Source organism: Plecotus auritus (assembly GCF_963455305.1).
Source record: "Plecotus auritus genome assembly, chromosome: 6".
Classification (NCBI taxonomy): domain Eukaryota; kingdom Metazoa; phylum Chordata; class Mammalia; order Chiroptera; family Vespertilionidae; genus Plecotus; species Plecotus auritus.
Window position 1 is genome coordinate 33705021 of NC_137773.1, and position 20260 is coordinate 33725280.

Genomic DNA, 20260 nt, shown 5'->3' on the forward strand with positions numbered 1-20260 from the left:
TATATATATATATTTCATTTTTTCTGGTGCTTTTGCAAATGGTGTATTTTTTTAAATGTTCAGTTGTTCATTAGAATATAGTTATACAATTCAATTTTGTATATTGACCTTGTATCCTAAACTCAATAAATTCACATATTAGTTCTAAGAGATTTTTTGAGGATTCTTATTATTATCTACATATACAGTCAAACCTCAGTTCTTGAACATCTCCTATCTCAAACAATTCTGTTTTTGACCAAATCGTTCACAGAAAAAAGAAAGTCTCAGTTGTTGAACAGAATTTTGGTTCTGGACCTGACAACCCTTTTATGCAGATACATAAGCACAATAATAAGTGTCTCTCAGGCCACAAAGGAGAGAGTGTGAGTCAATTTACTGCAAAATCTGGAATTGTTAAGATCTCAGGAAATTGTGCTGTGAATATTTTTGTGGGTTTTGGGGGATTTTGTTTGTTTTGCTTTGCTTTTGTTGCTGGTAAAATGGATGATTAGCACAACTTTAAAACATAAAGAGGCTATCAAGAGTGCTAATGTTGCTAAGGGTATGGAACTGCTCAAAAGCAATAATCACAGGCAATTGAAGATGTAGAAAAACTGTTGTTGATTTGGATAAACAAAAAGCAGTTAGCCAGTGACAGTATTTCTGAGGCAGTGGTATGTGAAAAAGCAAAGATGCTGCATGCTGACTTTCTGAAAGGCAACCTGTAACAAGTGCTGAAGTGATTCATTTAAGGCTAGTAGAAGGTGGTTGGATATATTTAAGAAAAGAAATGTTTGTTTGTAGATTAAACAGTACATGAGATATATACTGCATATAAGAAAGGTTAAATCAGGTAATCATTTATGGAATGGAATTAATTAATTCAATTTACATTATTTCTAATGGGAAAAAATGATTCAGTTTTCAAACAAATTGATTCTTGAACAGCCTTTCAGAACAAATTAAATTCAAGAACCAATGTTCCACTTGGTTTATGTAATGTATTTATGTAATGTAAATTATTTATGTAATGTATTTATTTCCTCTTGAATTACACAAAAGGTAAGAGTTCCTTCCTTTTTGCAGCCATGTAGTAATTACATTGTGTAAATGTACCAAAACTATTTTATCTACTTTATTAGACTGAAAAATTCCTTTCTATTCGTAATCTGTTGAGAATTTTTATCACGATTTGATATTGAAATTTGTCACAATATTTTCTCTGTATCAATTTCTGTGATTTGGAGGTTTTTATTTATGTTTGATGATTAATGAATGATACAGGGGGGCAAAAGTTGGTTTACAGTTTTGAGTATGCAAAACAGAGTTTATTATTGTATTATTAAGGGCCTGGTACATGGGATCGTGCACTGGTGGGGGGCATGGCCTGTGGGGATCAGCCCGCTGTGGGAGCACTGCTCATCCCGGTCAGCTGAGTGGCTGTGGACCCGCCCTCTGAGTGGCTGCTCCTTGGTCCAGCATCTTCCATGGAGCTGGAGCATTCACCTCTCCAGGGGACCTGATCAGGGCCTGTCCCAGGGACAATAGCACTCAGTCCCTTGGTGGCCATGAACCAGCCTCCCAGCCTCCAGGGTCAGCTCTGTGAGCCCAGTAGCAGTGCTGCGTGGCCTGTAGGCATCTGAAGGAGATAACAGGGAGTAAGGAGGAGGAGCCTGGGGTGAAGAGGCAACAATAGCAGGCCGGGTTCCTGCCCATTGGCCTGGGGTTTGCAGAGGGAGCAGTCACACATCCTGGTCAGCCAAACGGTGCTCCCACTGTGGTAGCGCACTGACCACTAGGGGGCAGTTTCTGCATTGAGCGTCTTCCCCCTAGTGGCCAGTGAGTGTCACAGCAACTGGTCGACTGGTCATTCTGGTTGTTCTGCCATTCAGTCGCTGGGCTTTTATTATATAGGATTATTTATTACTAGTGGCCTGGTGCATAAAATTCGTGAACAGTGGGGGGGGGGGTGTCCCTCAGCCTGGCCTGCACTCTCTCCGATCCAGGACCCCTTGGGGGATGTCTGACTGGTGGTTTAGGCCAGACCCTTGTCTCACAATCCAGGACCAATGGCTCCAAACTGCTCACCAGCCTGCCTGCCTGATCACCCCTAACCACTCTGCCTGTCAGCCTGCTTTCCCCCAACTGTCCCCCCCACTGGCCTTCTCATCCCCAACTGCCCCCCTTGCCAGCCTGCTTGCCCCCAACTGACCCCCACTGGCCTGATAGCCCTTAACTGCCCCCCCCGCCAGCCTGCTCACCCCCAACTACTCCCCTACTGGCCTGCTTGCCCCAACTGTACCCCTGCAGGCCTGCTCATCCCCAAATGCCCCCCTTGCTGGCCTGCTAGTCCCCAACTGGCCCCCCCACCAGCCTTATCACTCCCAACTGCCCTCCCCTCATGGCTTGATTGCCCCAACCGCCTCTGCCTTGGCTGCCACCATGGCTTTGTCCAGAAGGATATCCGAAAGGTCTCCCAGTCAAATTAGCATATTATCATTTTATTAGTATAGATTGTATTATTTTCCATAGGAACAACTGTAAACCTACTTTTGCCCCACCCTATATGTATTGACTTTTTAAAGTTGATATAATTTTGAAATCCTGGTAAAAAACCATCTGGCCTTTGATTCTTACTTTTTTTATTTATTCTGAAAACTTGTTTCTTAATTGGTATTTACATGAGTTACATTTTATAAAATCCTATGTAATAAAAGAGTAATATGCAAATTGACCATCACTCCAACACACACGATGGCTGCCCCATGTGGTCAAAAATGGCTGCCCCGATGTGGACACAAGATGGCCACCACAAGATGGCCAGCAGGGGAGGGCAGTTGGGAGGGACCAGGCCTGCAAGAGAGGGAAGTTGGGGGTGATCAAGCCTGCAGGGGAGGGCAGTTAGAGGTGACCAGGCTGGCAGGGCAGCTGTTAGGCATCAATCAGGCTGGCAGGGGAGTGGTTAGGGCAGCCATGGGCAAACGACGGCCCGCGGGCCGGATCCGGCTGTTCTATCCGGTTCTCTTGCTCTCCCCTCCGCTCCTTTACTTTGAATTTATATTAGTTCACACAAACACTCCATCTATGCTTTTGTTCCGGCCCTCCGGTCCAGTTTAAGAACCCATTGTGGCCCTCGAGTCAAAAAGTTTGCCCACCCCTGGGTTAGGGGGTGATCAGGCTGGCAAGCAGAAGCAGTTAGGGGAAATCAGGAAGGCAGGCAGGTGAGCAGTTGGGAGCCAGCAGTCCTGGATTGTGAGAGGGATGTCCCAGATTGGAGAGGGTGCAGGCGGGGCTGAGGGACAACCCCCCCCCCCCCCCGTGCACGATTTTCGTGCACCAGGCCTCTAGTTATTGATATAACTGGATTTAGGGCTAGCATTTATTCTGTTTGTTCCCCTTGCCCTTTCTTTTCTGTACTCTTTTGGATTATCTGAATATTCTTGTACTGCATATTTATTTATTGGCTTTTTAACTATATGTCTTTGCATTATTTCACTTTAGTGTTTTGTTTTGTTTTTTCAGTGATTAAATATATGCACTTAAATTCTCTAAGTTTTACTTAGGGTTAATATTTTATCACTTTAGGTAAAATGTGAAAGCATCTCAACCTTATAGTTTCCTTTCTTATGGTTGTCAGACATATTATATACCAGGTATTAGGCTAAGTGAAACAAGTCATAAAGAGAAAGACAAATTCCATATGATGACTTATATGTAGAATACTAAACAAATAAATAAAACAAAACAGAAGCAAACTCATTATACAAAGAACAAACATGTTTGCCAGATGAGAGGGGGAAGTTGTTGGCAAAAAAGGTGAATGCAATTAAAAAGTACAAAGCTGCAAACCCACAAACACTGAAACTCCCCAGCCTGTTACTGAAATTTAGGCACCATGGGCACCTAAAAGGTTTGTCCAGGGGGAGACAAGGTAGTGACCAAATATGCGAATGTGTCCTGTGCCTTCTCACAGAGCAGATAGAAGAAACAACTGAATGGAATAACATCCACCCAGAGTTGGCAAATTAAACACAGCTGGTGAAGTAATCCATTGATGGAAAGGTCAGAGATCGCCTGGAGAGAGGTGGGATCTGGGATCTGGGCTGGAGGGAGAAATGCGCACAGCCGGGACTAGAATCTCAGAGGGATACTGTGCTGCACCAAATCTGTGGCACATGGGCTCAGTGTAGCCTTCAAATGTGGAAGGGGGTCCACAGGGCTGCTGGCAGTGAGGGACTCTAGATCTGCGCACATAGCTGTGGGAGACTGTACCCAGAAAGGCAGCCTGAAGTTCTATAGCAGCCGTGCAAGGCTGAGGGGAGAAAGATGTGAGGTGGTGTGGTTGCTTTGTCTTTATAACTTCCTTGCTAAACCCAGTACATAGGATCTTTCAATTAAAAACACTCACCGAGACTGCAGGGGAAGATGGTTTTTGTGGAAACTGGGGATCAGAATAGGGAGAGATGAGCAGGAAACAAGCTCTGGGACAGTCCATCCCTCCAACCCAGTTTTGAGTGTGTCAGGGAAAGGAAGAGTCTAAACATCCCCAGGGAACCCTAGGGGACTAGGTTGAGGGGCCATTTGGTCCTAGAAAATAATACAGAAACAATGCCACACAGGGGCTGTGTCAGAAATAGATGCTTGTGTAAATACAACTAAAGGCAGGCAGAGAAAAAAAACTGAGCAGCGTGATCCTGCCTGACACCAAAGCAGTGGCTTATGATACAGAGGAGCGGTGGATTGTGGGACACTTCAACACTGTGCTGACTACCTGACAAGAAACAGATGTGCCATGCAGAACGAAAGAGAGGGGTTTAAACAAGCCCCCATAGGGCATTGAAGCTCTGCTGAAGCAAATGAACTTCACTACTTCACTTTCTTTTTTTTTAAAAAAAATATATTTTATTGATTTTTTACAGAGGAAGGGAGAGGATTAGAGAGTCAGAAACATCAATGAGAGAGAAACATCTATCAGCTGCCTCCTGCACACTCCCCACTGGGTATGTGCCAGCAAACAAGGTACATGCTCTTGACCAGAATCAAACCTGGGATCCTTGAGTCCACAGGCCGACGCTCTATCCACTGAGCAAAACTGGTTAGGGCACTACTTCACTTTCTTATTTTTTATCTTTTACTTAAGAAACTAAATTTTTTTCTCACTTTATTTTACTTTTTTAATTATATTTTAAAATATTATTATTATTATTACTACTAGAGGCCTGATGCTCAAAGGTTTGTGCAAGAATGGGCCTTCCTTCCCCTGGCTCTCGGCACTGCCTTCGCTCTAGTCAGAGCTGCCTTTCCACACTGGCCTGGAGCCGCCTTTCTGCTCCAGCCCAGAGCCACCTTTCTGCCTTCCCACACTACCCAGAGGCCCGCAGCAGCTGCGGTGGTGCGGAATGCCTGTGTTGTTGCCATGGCAATGACACAAGCGTCCCGCCCCACCCCCGGCCGCTTGGCACCTGCGTATGCAAGTTAAGCCACCATCTTTGTTGGGTCATTTGCATACTCACTCCTGATTGGCTGGTGGGCATCACAAAGGTATGATCAATTAGCATGTTATTCTTTTATTAGGTAGAAGATTATTTTACCTATTTTAAGTTTTATTTTATTTTTTCTTTATTTTATTTTTGGATTAGAGTTCTACATCCTATTTTTATTTTTTATAATTATTTTACTCTATCTCAATTTTCCTTTATGCCAACCCTTTATTCCTCACTTTTCCCCCTTTTTCATCCTGTTTCTCTTCCCCCATTCTTGCTTTAGTTTTTCTCAAGGCTTTCTTTTTACTCCCTGTTAAAAATTGATCTTACTCATATATCTAATTTCCTTTGCCCTGCTCCAAGTCTATGCACATTTCTCATTTCTCTTTCTTTACTAGCCAAATTTTCCCTCTTTCTTCCTTCCTTCCTTCCTTCCTTCCTTCCTTCCTTCCTTCCTTCCTTCCTTCCTTTCTCCCTTTCTTTTTCTTTCTTTTTTCCTTTCTTTCTTATAGTTGTTGTTTGTTTGATAGCTTGTTAGGATTTTTAAAAAAAATTTTTTTCATTTTTTATGCTTTTGTTTTTCCTCTCCTCATTTATTCTCTTCCTCTACTAATAGCTTAATTAGTTTCAATCACCAACTCAGGCTTATCTGCTCTCTATTCTCCTTTTCCAAAAGTAGATGGATACATATGTGTAGATTAAAGAAAGGGAAATGTTTTTTACTTTTCTTCTTAAACACTCATTCTTTTTCTACCTCCTCTATACTGGCCATTTCCCCATTCAATCAATTGCTTGACCTAACCTTCCAGAAATAAGCTCTGCCTTCTCAGATTCAGCTTCCCTCCTTCTTTTCTGGGCATTTGTTGTTTGCATTTTTTGGATCAGTTTTTGGGTTTTTTTTGGAGTTTTCTCCCCATATACATATATTTCCCCCTTTTTTATTCTTCTCTTTCTTTTCTCTCTTACCTTTTTTTCTTTTCTCAGTGTCATTTTTGCACTCTTTTATCTTCCCTAATTCTCTTTTCTCTGGTGGTCACCTTTATTTGGGGTTATTGGTAGCATGAATACATTCTTGCTTGGTGCCCTCTGTGTCATGTCTTGTGTTGTATTTTGTGCTTTCAAGTCAAAGCACTGATTTCTTTACATTTCTTATGAGAAATCTGCAACACCCTGAGAGGAGCAAAAATAGGAAGACAAAGAAACAGCCCCCTATGAAAGAAAAGGAAGTAAATGAAATGGAGGCAAGCATTTTGTCAGAGAAAGAATTCAGAGCAATGGTCATAAGGATGCAAGAAAAAATCAACATGTGTAAGAACCAAGAGGAAATGAAGAAGAACCAAGAAGAAATGAAGAATGACATAGCTGCAATAAAGAACACAATAGAAAGCATCAACACTAGACTAGAAGAAGCAGAGGACTGCATCAGTGAACTAGAAGACAAGGTAGGAAAAAAAAAAACCCAAGCAGAGTAAAAACTGGGAAAAAAAACTTACAAAACAGGAGGAGAGCCTAAGGGAACTTTGGGACAACATGAAATGAGACAACATCTGCATAACAGGGGTGTCAGAAGGAGAGGAAACTGAGCAATGAATAGAAAACCTGTTTGAGGAAATAATGACAGAAAACTTCCCTGATATTGGGAAGAAAAGAAGTCACACAAGTTCAAGAAACACACATATTCCCAAACAAGAAGAACCCAAAAAGAATGACACCAAGACACATCATAATTAAATTGGCAAACACCAACTACAAAGTAAGAATCTTAAAGGCTGCCAGAGAGACAGAAAGTTACCTATAAGGGATCTTCCATTAGACTATCAACTGATTTCTCAACAGAAACACATCAGGCCAGAAGGGAATGGAATAAAATATACAAAGTGATACAAAGCAAGGGGCTGAATCCAAGAATACTATATCCAGCAAGGCAATCATTAAAAATTGAAGGTGAAATCAGGAGCTTCATAGACCAAAAAAAGGGCTAAAGGAGTTTATTACCACCAATGCAAGAAATGCTAAAGGACTACTGTAAAAAGAAGAAATAGGAAGAAGGAACACAGGTATCCTATATAATAAAGACATAATATACAAATTGACCCTCATGCCCTCCCACAAGATGGCTGCCCCGATGTGGTCAAAGATGGTCACCCCCATGTGGTCAAAGATGGCCGGCAGGGGAGGTCAGTTGGGGGCAACCAGGCCAGCAGGGGAGGGCAGTTGGGGGCTACCAGGTGGGCAGGGGAGGGCAGTTGGTGGTGACCAGGCCAGCAGGGGAGGGCAGTTGGGGGCAACCAGGCCAGCAGGGGTGGGCAGTTTGGGGCGAACAGGCCAGCAGGGGTGGGCAGTTGGGGGCGATCTGGATGGCAGGGGAGAGCAGTTGGGGGCAATAGGGCCGGCAGGGGAACAGTTAGGTGTCCATCACGTTGGCAGAGGAGTAGTTAGGGGGTTATCAGGCTGGCAGGCAGGTGAGCGGTTGAGAGCCAGCAGTCTGGATTGTGAGAGGGATATCTGACTGCCGGATATCCACAGGAATCAGGCCTAAACTGGCAGTTGGACATCCCCTGAGGGGTCCCAGATTGGAGAGGGTGCAAGCTGAGCTGAGGGACACCCCCCATGCACGAATTTTGTGCACCGGGCCTCTAGTGTTATAAATACATAACTTGTAGATGTTTGCTCATTTACACAAGGATCTGGCCAAAAGCCATACATGAGGGATATTATTTTCACATATATCTTTCTCTGTATCTTCCTTATTGCAGGGTGGCATCTAGAGGGCAAGAAAAGCCTTCTAGGTTTCATGAACAGGACACTGAGTGCTATATTAATTTCATCTTGGGCTGTTGATTACCTGATTCATACTTTCCCAGACTTCTCTGGGTTTTGCTTTCCCAGGACAAACACATTTTCACTTTGTGAAAATAAGATTTGCCCTTTGTTAATAAAATTCTACTTTATCTCCAATCGGAATTCTAAAGTGTATTAGTTTTAAAATGCTTAAATCATTTCTTCAGTAGTTTAACTATTTTTATGCAGAGAACATCCAAGAGGAGAATCTTTATTAAACACTCCAAAGAGAGAAAAAAAAGTATCTTAAAGCAGGACCAGCTGTTTAATAAATAATCCTTTAATTCTTGCAGCCCTTTCTTCCAGATAAAAAGCAACAGCAAGGATCGCTGAAGAAACCCATCACTGCAAAATCTACACGCAAAAGAAAGTGTCTAATAGAGTGAGATGACAGTACAAAGGACTGAAATGCACTTGTCTTTGTAGAGAGAACAAAGATGTCTCTGGCAATTACAACCACGTTTCTTTGTTTTAGCTGTGCTCAAAGGGAAGCCTAGAGAAACCACAGCATTTGGGGTGCTGGATGGGTTGTCCTTCCTCCAAGGCAGGTGGCAGGAACACATGTGTGTGGGGAGAAAACAGTAATCAGATCAGTCTTTGGTATGAGACTATTTAAATATGTTATTAAAATTGTAGTCTCATAATTTTTAGTATACTGCATATATAGTATACTATATGGATATGTATTTTATGCTCATATGGATATAAGCCATAATAGAACTGAAACAAATTAGTCTCCTGGGACCTGCATTAATCTGGCTGGCAAGGTTCTTCAGATCCAGGACTATTCTCCCATTTCAGAATATTCTGTTTCCTATACCTTTACACCTGTGCCATATGCTCTGGCCAAACCCATGAGTTTGTGGTCTCCAAATGAGTCATGCCCTCTGATAGTTTTAGCAGCTGTTTCCTCTCCCCTTCCTCCTTCCCACTCAAACATGCTTCTTGCCCAGTGTACTTCTACTCTCAGGATGCATCCCTCACTTCACCAGGCAGAGTTCCTTGTTCCCGGTATTGTGCCCATGGTGCTCAGTGCCACACTTTCTCCAGGGCTCAGAACACCGCACACTATTTACTGGTATGTCTTCTTATGAGACAGAGATAATCACCTTCATGTGTCAAGTATCCAGCATAACACTTGACTCAGAGAGAACCTCAATCAATATTTCAATGAATGAATAAATCAATGAATATGAACTAATGAATAAAAATCTATCTCTCTAAAATAATAGGATGCTTTTGCTTTTCTTTAGCCTTTCTGAAACTGGCATTTGCCCTAGAGCTTCCTGAAGGTCAAGATGTTGTTGGCTGTTTGGTTTGAACAGACAAAGACTTGTGTATTCACTGTCTTCCACCATTCCCCTGAGGAACAGCTAGACCAGGTTAGAAACTGTGGTCAGGGAAAGCTCTGTGAAAGTGGGACCAAAGCCAGCTCTCTCATTTCTGGAAAGGATTTAAAATGCTAGTAAAAAGAAAAAGAGAGAGAGAAAGAAAAAGAAAAGAAAATGCTAATTTGTAAAACTATTCAACCTAGGATAACCAGGTAATACCATTTTTGCTCCCTGAAAAAAATAAAGTATACTCAAGTCTTCAATAGATTGATACAAATTAGCAAATATATAAAACTAGAGGCCCAATGCACAAAGATTTGTGCAAGAATGGGCCTTCCTTCCCCTGGCTGCTGGCATCACCTTCACTCTGGCTGGAGCCGCCTTTTCGCTCTGGCCCAGAGCCGCCTTTCCACCTTCCCAGGCTGCCCAGAGGCCTGGAGCGGCTGCGGTGGTGCAGAACAATGCAAGTGTCCCGCCCTGCCCCCGGCCACTTGGTGCCTGCATATGCAAATTAACCCACCATATTTGTTGGGTTAATTTTCATACTCACTCCTGATTGGCTGGTGGGCGTCACGAAGGTGCAGTCAATTAGCATGTTATTCTTTTATTAGTGTAGATAACAGGACTTCAGATTTAGGACTGATAAAATGCATAACATTAGGTCAAGAATAAAAATCTTGAAAAACAAAGAATAAAGGTCAAGTTCCTATCTGACTCGTCTGTGGATCCCAAGCCCTGACATCTAAGAGCACATGGTGGCGAGTGAGCAAATGCAGGTGACAGAGCAGAGGCCAGCTGGAACATACCCCAACACGTGCCCCAAAACTAGGAAAGCCACACCTGCTCTGGTGAGGTAGAGGGACTTCTTTTGCACGATCCCTCGTCATTCCAGAAGAAGGTATTAGAAAGGGGTACAAGGTGTAAAATGTTAGCTCTATGACAACCCTGTTCTTGTGTCTACCCAAGAAACTTGATGGTCTTGGTGCTTCACATTAAAAATAAGTATTCTAGCCCTAACCGGTTTGGCTCAGTGGATAGAGCATTGGCCTGCGGACTGAAGGGTCCCAGGTTCGATTCCGGTCAAGGGCATGTACCTGGGTTGCGGGCACATCCCCAGTAGGGGCATGCAGGAAGCAGCTGATCGATGTCTCTCTCTCATCGATGTTTCTAACTCTCTATCCCTCTCTCTTCCTCTCTGTAAAAAATCAATAAAATATATTTTTAAAAAAAGTATTCAATATCTACCCAAGTCCAAGCTCTGTGATGCCACCCCCCATGTGGTCACCCTTTGCCCAAGAGGGATTGTCAGTCTAGCAAAGGGGGACAGACAAATTAATGCAATAATCTGCTCTGAGAAACAGTATTGAATGGGTTTAGATTGCTGTGGGGCTAAAGTGATACAGTCACTATGGAAAACAGTATGGAGGCTCCTCAAAAAATTAAGAATAGAGCTACCATATGACCCAGCAACCACTCTTCTGGATATCTATCTGAAATTTTTGAAAATATTTATTTGCAAAGATATATGCACCCCTATGTTCACTGCAGCATTATTAACAGTGGACAAGACGTGGAAACAACCAAAGAGTCCTTCAATATATGATTGGATAAAAAAGATGTGATATATATATATATATATATATATATATATATATACACACATATATATATATACACACACACACACACACACACACACACACACACACACACACACCATGGAATACTACTCAGCCATAAGAAAAAATGCACTACTGCCATTTAGGACAATATGGATGGATCTTGAGAATATTGTGTTAAGTGAAATAAGTCAGACAGAAAAAGTCAAGAACCATATGTGGAATATAAAACTGAAAGCAACAAATGAACAAACAAGGCAAATAAACAAACAAAAACTTATATACACAGACAACAGTATGGTGGTTACCAGAGGGAAGGGGGGTGGGGTAGTAAAGGATAAAGTGGGTCATATACTGGTATATGGTGATGGAAGAAGATCTGAGTTTGGGTGGTGGACTCGCAATGCAATATACAGATGATGTATCATATAATTATACGCAAGAAACCTATATAATCTTATTAGCCAATGTTACTCCAATAACTTTAATTTTAAAAAATAAAAACTAAAATATTCCCTCAGGGAGGCTCAGAGGATCAGGAAAGGGTTAAAAACAAAGTTAGCTCCAAAACAGAGGTTTAAGAAATAATGGTGGTTGCTATGGAGTAGGGCTCAGGTGAGCATACAGTGTGGATGAGGGGGCTCCACAGAGCCAGGTTTGCTCTCCAGGAGAATATGTTTGGGGGACTTCTTAACAGTTGATGCGACTAGAGCACTGAATATGTGGAGAGAGCACTGAGGAGTTGGGGCAGGTAGGAGGCTGGGTAGTAGAGGGGCCTGATTATTAATGGTTTAATGTACAACTAGGGAGTCTGGAGTCTAGCCTGTAGAGGATCGGAGACTCTTAAAAAGATCAGAAATGGTGAGAGGGCCCAGAAATAAAGCCATTTTTTTTACTCTTTAATTCACACATGATATTTATTGATCCTGAGACTCTCTAGAGTCTAAGCAATCATTTGTGCTAAGCACCAAAAACTTCCAATAATTGTAACTTATTTCCATTCACTTGTTCCTGTCCTACATAAACTACTAGAAATCTGTACGCTTTTAATTGTCCGAGATATTTGATTTACTCAGAACCAAACCTGTCCCCTATTAGGTCACAGAATATGGCCAAGATTTAACTCCCCACTTTTGCCTGAAAGGTCATCCAACCACACAGCTTAAGCACTACTATGCTAAAATCTTATGATTTCCAAACCCTCACATTTCACCAAATGTAAGTCCAGCTTTCTCCATAATATATCCAGTGCCGTGCACCAGACATTCTATCCCTAGACACCCTGCAACAGAATTATTTAGGCCCCAGACCAGACCTCCTGGATGAAGAGGAGTGAGTGGGAGTAGGAATTGGGACTCTGTTGGGACTCTGCATTACAGCATGGTCCTGGTCCAGATTTAGGCAACCTTATAGAAAAATAGGCCTCACGAGTACTTTAAAGGTATTAATTTAAGTAAAAGTAATTTAGGAATTTAAGGGAAATAGATGTTAATAGTTCCCCCAAAATATAAAGCTCATAAGCTGAAATCAGTAACTGCTATAAAGACTTATGTTGCTTTGCTAAATTGGCATCTCACCCACCTCAGTATCCTCACTTCTGATGTCGAGGTTATTGATTTAACACCTCTTCTTTCCAATGTCAGTTTCTTTTGCCTGAAGCCTTACTTGAAAGCATTAGGAAAATGTTTTTGTCTCTGTCCTCCCAGAGCAAAAGTCACCTATTCAGGAAGCTGTAGTTAACTCAATCATATACTTTTGGCTTAGCTAGCCATTAAATAAGCATGGGTGGGCAGTAAGGGATGTTTAGGAGTTGGGAGAGGCTGTGAGAAAGAATGAAGGACCTGGATTTGGGGGGATGAGTTAGAATTCACCAAGAATGAGGAACGTGGGAGGGCCCTGGGAGCCAGTGCAGAGGCACCCTAGCCAAGGCAGGCTTGGGGGTACTGACCTTAAAACAGAATGTGGCACAATGGGAGTTAACAGCAAATTTAATATTGCTCAGTGTTCAAAGGAACCTTTTTCTTTGTGGAGTAAAGCTATTTCACTGGATATAAGAAAGGCAGTATTTCTGACTGTCCCTGTGTATTTTTAGCTGTTGAGATAACTATCTTATAACCACAGTTAATGCATGATTTTCAGGGTTCAGATTTTCTGTGTTGCAGATTTGGGTATGACATTTTGGGATCTCTTTGTGTTGAAAGAAGATAGATGTCTTTCTTTTTTAATGATTCAGGATAATTTTCATCTGAATTCTAACAGATTTTGTTCTTTTTGGAGACCCTTTTCTCTTTTTAAAATGACAAAAGAAGAGAAAAATAGGGGTAGCAAGCATTTCAAAACCATCTTGTCCAGTCTCCTGCCCCATGTGGGAACGTATTTCCATTTGAGCCATTTTGGACACTAATTTGTTTGGACACAAATGCCATGACATTCAAACAGAACATCCAAGTCTGGGTTTGCTCCAGACACCAGACACTAGAGGTGCTAAAATGAGGAACATATGAGGTTTTGAGTTTAAAACATGTCAAGTCAAGGCATAAAAATACTAGTTTAATGATTTTTAAATACTTCCAAGCACTGTGGTAAAAGGGTATCATTTTGTACTAGCCATCCCAATGAACTTGTACAATTTGGTACTGCATCTTTTTTTCTTTAAAGAACTTTTTAAAAAATATTTTTAATTGCTTTTAGAGAGAGAGGAAGGGAGAGGGAGAGAGAAACATCTATAAGAGAGAAACATTGATCAGCCACCTCCTGCACGTTCCCTACTGGAGATTGAGCCTGCAACCTCGACACGCACCCTGATCTGGAACCGAACTAGGAATCTGTTGGTGCATGAGAGGATGCTCAACCAACTGAGCCACACGAGCCAATGTGGTACTGCATCTTTATATAAGACACCGTTGGAATATTAGGCAAGTTTTTATTTTGCAACTCAAACACTGTACATGAAACACTTTTCAAGACATTTTGGAAGGAGCTGATTCATATTTCATGGAAGTCACACTCATATTCTGCTTGTAAGAGGAAATATTGAACAACTTCACAAGACTATAAGCTTTGTGAAGATGGAGACTGTATCTTTTGTTCACATGATCTTTCTTCAGTGCCTATTACTGCCTGAAAATAATAGGTTCTGTAAAATATTTGTTAAATAAATATATTATTTAATGGGAATTTGTAATTTTGGACCTACCATTTCATCTTTAGAAAATTATTTTAAAGAAATAAGCTGAGAGGAGATCAAGGATTTAGCTATGTAAATTCTCATCATGATGCTGTTAGTGATGCCCAAAGAAAGTATGAGGGAGAAATGTAAAAAATGGGAGGGGTTTTAAATTATGATACATCCACAAAATGGAGTACTATGAAGTTATTAGTGTTATATAAAAGTATTTAACAACAGGGAAAGATGAATTCGGTTAATAAATATAAAATTAGATTATCAACATTTACCAACTGTAATATTTATCAAAGTGAATATAGCATTTATCATATGGCCTTGAAATGAAAAATAATTGTATTTCCTTATTTTTGTTTATTCTTTACTTACTATCATGAACATGTATTATATATATTTGTAGCAATAAGATATTACTAAAAACAAAATTAAAAGATTTTCCTCCTCTCTCTACCTCTCACTTGAAAATTACAGGATGATATGAAATTGATACTTGCATCAATTAAGTTATATCACAGATCATTAGTAAATTTCTTTACTTTCTGTTTAGACAGAAATTCAAAAAAAGACTCAGTGTTTAAAAGGTACAAAGGGGCATATGTTTTCGTTAAGAAATGTCATTCTGAAATCAATTAGAATTTTTCGTGCCATTGAAAAACAATAATAAACCACAATCTAATCAACTAAAGGAGGTTTGACTATAATGCAGAGTTCTGGGGAAAAGAAGTCTCCACTTTGTGTATGTTCTGGTTGTGGTCAGCCAAGATCTAGAGTCCCCATCAATGGAGTGATGCTTTTGAGAGGAGACATGGCTATAAAAACCCCTGTTAAGATTCCAAGTGACTATCAGTGAGGATCACTGTGCTCAAACCAATGAATGTATAGTTTGGCACCAATGGCCATCCTTCTTATCAGCTGGCATATGTTTTCTATCTTAGCTCAGGCTGGTAAAACAAAATACCACAGACTGAGTGGCTCAAACAATAAACACTTTCTCACAGTTGAGAGGCTGAGAAGTCCAAGGTCAAGGTGCCAGCAGGTTCCAGGTGAGGTACCTCTTCCTAGTCTGTAGACAGCCACCTTCTCTCTACGTGCTCAAATGACACGGCCTTTTGTCATTGTTAGTTTCTAGCCCATTGCAGATGAAAATACAACTCTGAGGAATGATTAATAAATTTTGCACAAAATAAAGTCTACAGTGTGGAGCTGATTGGTACCTAGTGAAGAGCAATACCATGTGTTGAGAAGGAAGCCACTGCCAAGAAGTAGGAGGTAGCATTTACTGAGGACCTTCCAGGTGCCAAGAATGGCTTCCTCCATTATTTGATCCAAGCTTCACATGATTTCTACAAGCTGGAATTGTGGTTTACATTTTACTCATGAGAAAAACAAGACTCAGGCAGGTTAGGTCACATAGATAAGAAATCATGGAATTGACCTTAGAACACAGTGCTGGCTGGGTCCAAAGCCAGTGGTCTTCTCACCTAATCATGTAAATTACTGGAATTCAATTTCTTGGTGAGCAGGGATCCTTGTCTTGTTCACTGATGTACCCCCAAGCATACAGAATTATCCACATACTGACTGTTCAGAAAGTATTTGTTGAATAAATGAGTAAATGAATTAATCAGGACAAAACCACAATGGCATGGAAACATCAAAAGTCTAGCATCTTTCCTCTTGAGCTGAGTCTTCACAGACATTGCAGATTGAACCCATTAAAACTGGATGGTTGTGTCTTGGTTTTTCAAAGTGTTTCAAGTGACAAAATACACACTTCTCAATATGGTTCACAAATATAATAAATTGCTAAAAGATGAATGGACTAGAGAAATACTCATTTTGGTTGGAGAGATGACTCCCATCTGACAGTAACAACATGCCACCCTACAGGCTCTTTTTCTCCTGCCCACTGACACTGCCACCTATCCTCACTGCAGCTGCCCATTGAGACAGGAGAGCTGCCAAGCAGAGATGGGACCAGGGCAAGCTGCCATCAGCTTATACAGCCAACCTGATGTCTTCTTCCTTTGCAGCTGGCTTTACACTTATTATTTCAGCCCTGTCCTTGAATATGGTTCAAGCAAAGCAGTTTAACATTTTAGTCAGTTTCCAATTCAGCACATTCCCAATTCAATTTAAACTATGCCAAGCAGCATTTACAGTCATCTCTCATAGGCATTTCCCCTGAGCAATTTCCCCCATGCAATTTCTGAGACTTAAGTTCAAAACTCCACCCAAGAACTATAGAAAACACCAACATTGACTGAATTCTGATATATGTGTGTCTAGGATAAGGCTAAGTTTCTCACCCTGCATTTATTTGCTTTTGATACCTAGAATCAACACCAAGAGAAAATTTTCTTGATGCCTATGGGTACCCAAATACAACACAACTTTGCACAAAGCATGTAAGCGTCCATTCCCTATTCTATAAGCTGAAACCAACATAACCTTAGAAAATTCTTTTGAGTATTAAATGAAATAATGCAGTGCCCGAAGTCCTCTTATTACAGGATTGGTCATCAATACCCTGAGAAAACACATGGCTTCCTCTAGTCACACAGCTAGCCAGTGGCACCTCTGAATTAGTACCCATCTCACAACTCCGTGTCCACTTGTCATCCTATCACACCTCACAATTTCAGACAGGAATTAGCACACATTGTGTATCATATCCTGACAACTTTCAGTCTAAAAAGCCAATCTAGTGGGTTTTTTAAAGAAAGAATAAATAAATTCCATTTGAAAAAATTTAGTTCTTTATTCTCAGGATGTTGAGATACTTCATGCCCACTTGCATCAATCACTTTGTTAGTTACAATATAAGCCTAGAGTATAATTATTTGTGTTATTCATGGAATAGTAACTTGTCCTTAATTTAAAAAGTAGGTGTGTAGAGCACTTTTTATTTTCCTATAGAAAACGAAAAAGCTGTGATTTTAAAAAATTCAAATAGATGATTTCCAAACATGTTCTTGCATTAGGGTAAATTTGTACTGCCAGATATTTTTAGTAAATATTCTGGTTCCATCAAAACAGTGTTCTAATAGGCTCACAAGAAATGCCTAACAATTAATAATACGTAGAATCTACTGTGGGCTATTTGGTTGTGTTGATGAATTCTTAAATGAAGTGTCAAGTTACTTGGCATTTAAAACCATCAGGAAAATTCAAGGAATACGGGAACACAATAAGCATGCTAAGGTTCCAACATCTATGGAGCTCTCAACAGTGCCCTGGATTTCACAGCCAGTATAGGAGCCCAGAGCCCTCACATCTTAGGAGTAGTCTGTTAACATACTCAGCAAGTAGATAGTGCTCTGGAGTTAGACAGGCGTAAATTCAAGTCCTGGCCATGCCGCTTACTAGCCCTGTGACCTTGAGCAAGTACTAGTAAACACTTAAATATCAATTTCCACACTTTTAATGGGGTAATATGGTAGTCTTGCAGGGTTTACTATGAGGATTTGATGAGAAAATATAAAATAAAATTTAGGAAACCACTTAACATATAGTAAGCATTCAAGAAATGTAATATCTTTATTTGATGTTTGTTTATTTAAATAGCTGCTTAACATCAGGTTGATTATACTAGTACTAGTGACCTGGTGCACAAAATTCATGCACATTAAATGGAAATTAATTAGAGGAAATATTTTAATATTGCTATTTGCCCTTTCTCTATAATAGAAGTGTCAGAGATAAAAGAAAATTAGTAAAAATGTATAAAAAAATCTTCCTCCTATCAGAATCTGGGGCACGCTACGGGAACCAGAGGCAAGTCCTGCCCACCCATGTGCGCCTCAAAATCGCACGAGACCCAGACCTGGCTGGCCCCACCCCAATTGGGCTAGATCAGGGGTGGGCAAACTTTTTGACTCAAGAGCCACAATGGGTTCTTAAACTGGACCGGAGGGCCGGAACAAAAGCATGGATGGAGTGTTTGTGTGAACTAATATAAATTCAAAGTAAAGGAGCGGAGGGGAGAGCAAGAGAACCCTCCACTCTTTCGGCTCCGTGGGCCGGATAGAATAGCTGAACGGGCCAGATCTGGCCCGCAGGCCGTAGTTTGCCCATGGCTGGGCTAGATCCAGACCCAGGCAGCCCCACCCCCGTCAGGCCCTGCCAGGTCGGGGGCACGACCTCAGGTTGCCTGGTCCAGCACCAGGGCAGGGGGGCACAGCCTGAGGTCCCCCAGCCTGGGCCAGGGGGTACACCTTGAGGTCCCCTGGCCCAGGCCAAGGGGCACAGTAAGGTACCTTGTCAAGCCCCACCAGGCAAGGGGTACAGCCTCAGGTCCCCTGGCCTGGGGTGGGGTGCATGGCCTGAGGTCCCCAGCCCAGGCCGGGGTGGGGGGCGTACCTTGATGTCTCCCATCAAGCCCTATGTGGCAGGGGGCACGGCCTAAGTTTCCCCTTAATGAACCAGCTGGAGCCAGGGCGGGGGGCATGGCCTCAGGTCCTCCAGCCCAGCACCAGGGTGGGTGGCATGGCCTGAGGTCCCCTGGCCCAGCACTGGGGAAGGGGTGTGCCCTGAGGTCCTCTGTCAAGCCCCGCCGGGCAGGGGCGCGGCCTCAGGTCTCCCGGCCTGGAGCAGGGTGTGTGGCCTGAGGTCCCCCAGCACAGGCCGGGGTGGGGGGCGCGCCTTGAGGTCCCCCATCAAGCCCTGCATGGTGGGGGGTGTGGCCTCAGTTTCCCTGGCCTGGTGCCAGGGCAGGGGCACAGCCTCAGGTCCTCTGGCCTGGTGCCGGGGTAGGTGGCGCGACCTGAGGTCCCCCGGCCTGGCACCGGGGAGGGGGCTGCGCCCTGAAGCCCCCTGTCAAGCCCCACCAGGCAAGGGGCAAAGCCTCAGGTCCCCTGCCTTTACCCAGCTCCACGCAGTCTCAGTTCCCTTCTGATTGCTTGTTAAGGCTCATTATGGGAACTCGGCCTCTGCTGTGGGCGCAGCCATCTTGACCATTATGGTGTGACGGTTAATTTGCCATATTCCCTCTTTATTAGATAAGATATGCAGCTGGTTACTTCATGAACACTGATGGATAGCCTCTGTATCTGTCCAGGCAATTAGGCAAGATGAATGTCCTGCTGCAGAGTCCTATCCCTGTTCACTGACTTTATGGAGTGCCATGTCCAGCATTTGAAAGGCAGTACACAAACTAGGTTCAATTCATCTTTTTACTGGTAACTTATTAGCTCTAGACCTGGGGCAAATCATATAAAAGTTCTGAACTTTGGGTTTCCTCATCTTCAAAATAAGAAAAATCTCTGAGAGATGTTATGAAGATTGTTAGAAAATAATATATGTAAAGAACACAGAACAGTGATAAGAGCATGCCTATTTTACAGAAGAGGAAATGGAAGCTCAAAAAAGTTAATTCCCATAACCAAGGTCACATAGCTAGTAGGTACCAGAACTAGAACAAAACCCATTCTGTCTCACTCCAAAGGCCAGTGTGCATTATCATCTCATTACAGTAACTTCCCTGGCCCCTTAATTAATAAGGGTCATAGTTCAATTCAGTGTCAAAACAGTAGATTCTACCCTGGTTGGCATTGCTCAGTGGTTAGAGCATCAGCCTACACACAGGAGGGCCATTGGTTGGATTCCTGGTCAAGGGGGCATACCTAGGTTGCAGTTTTGATCCCTGTCCCCAGTCGGGGTGTGTGTGGGAGGCAACCAATCGATGTGTCTCTCTCACATTGATGTTTCTCTCTCTCTCCTTCCTTCCTTCCATTCCACTCTCTTTGAAAACAAAAACAAATCAATGGAAAGAGAACAAGAAAAACCCAGAGTAAGTAGAAGGAAGGAACTAATAAAGAT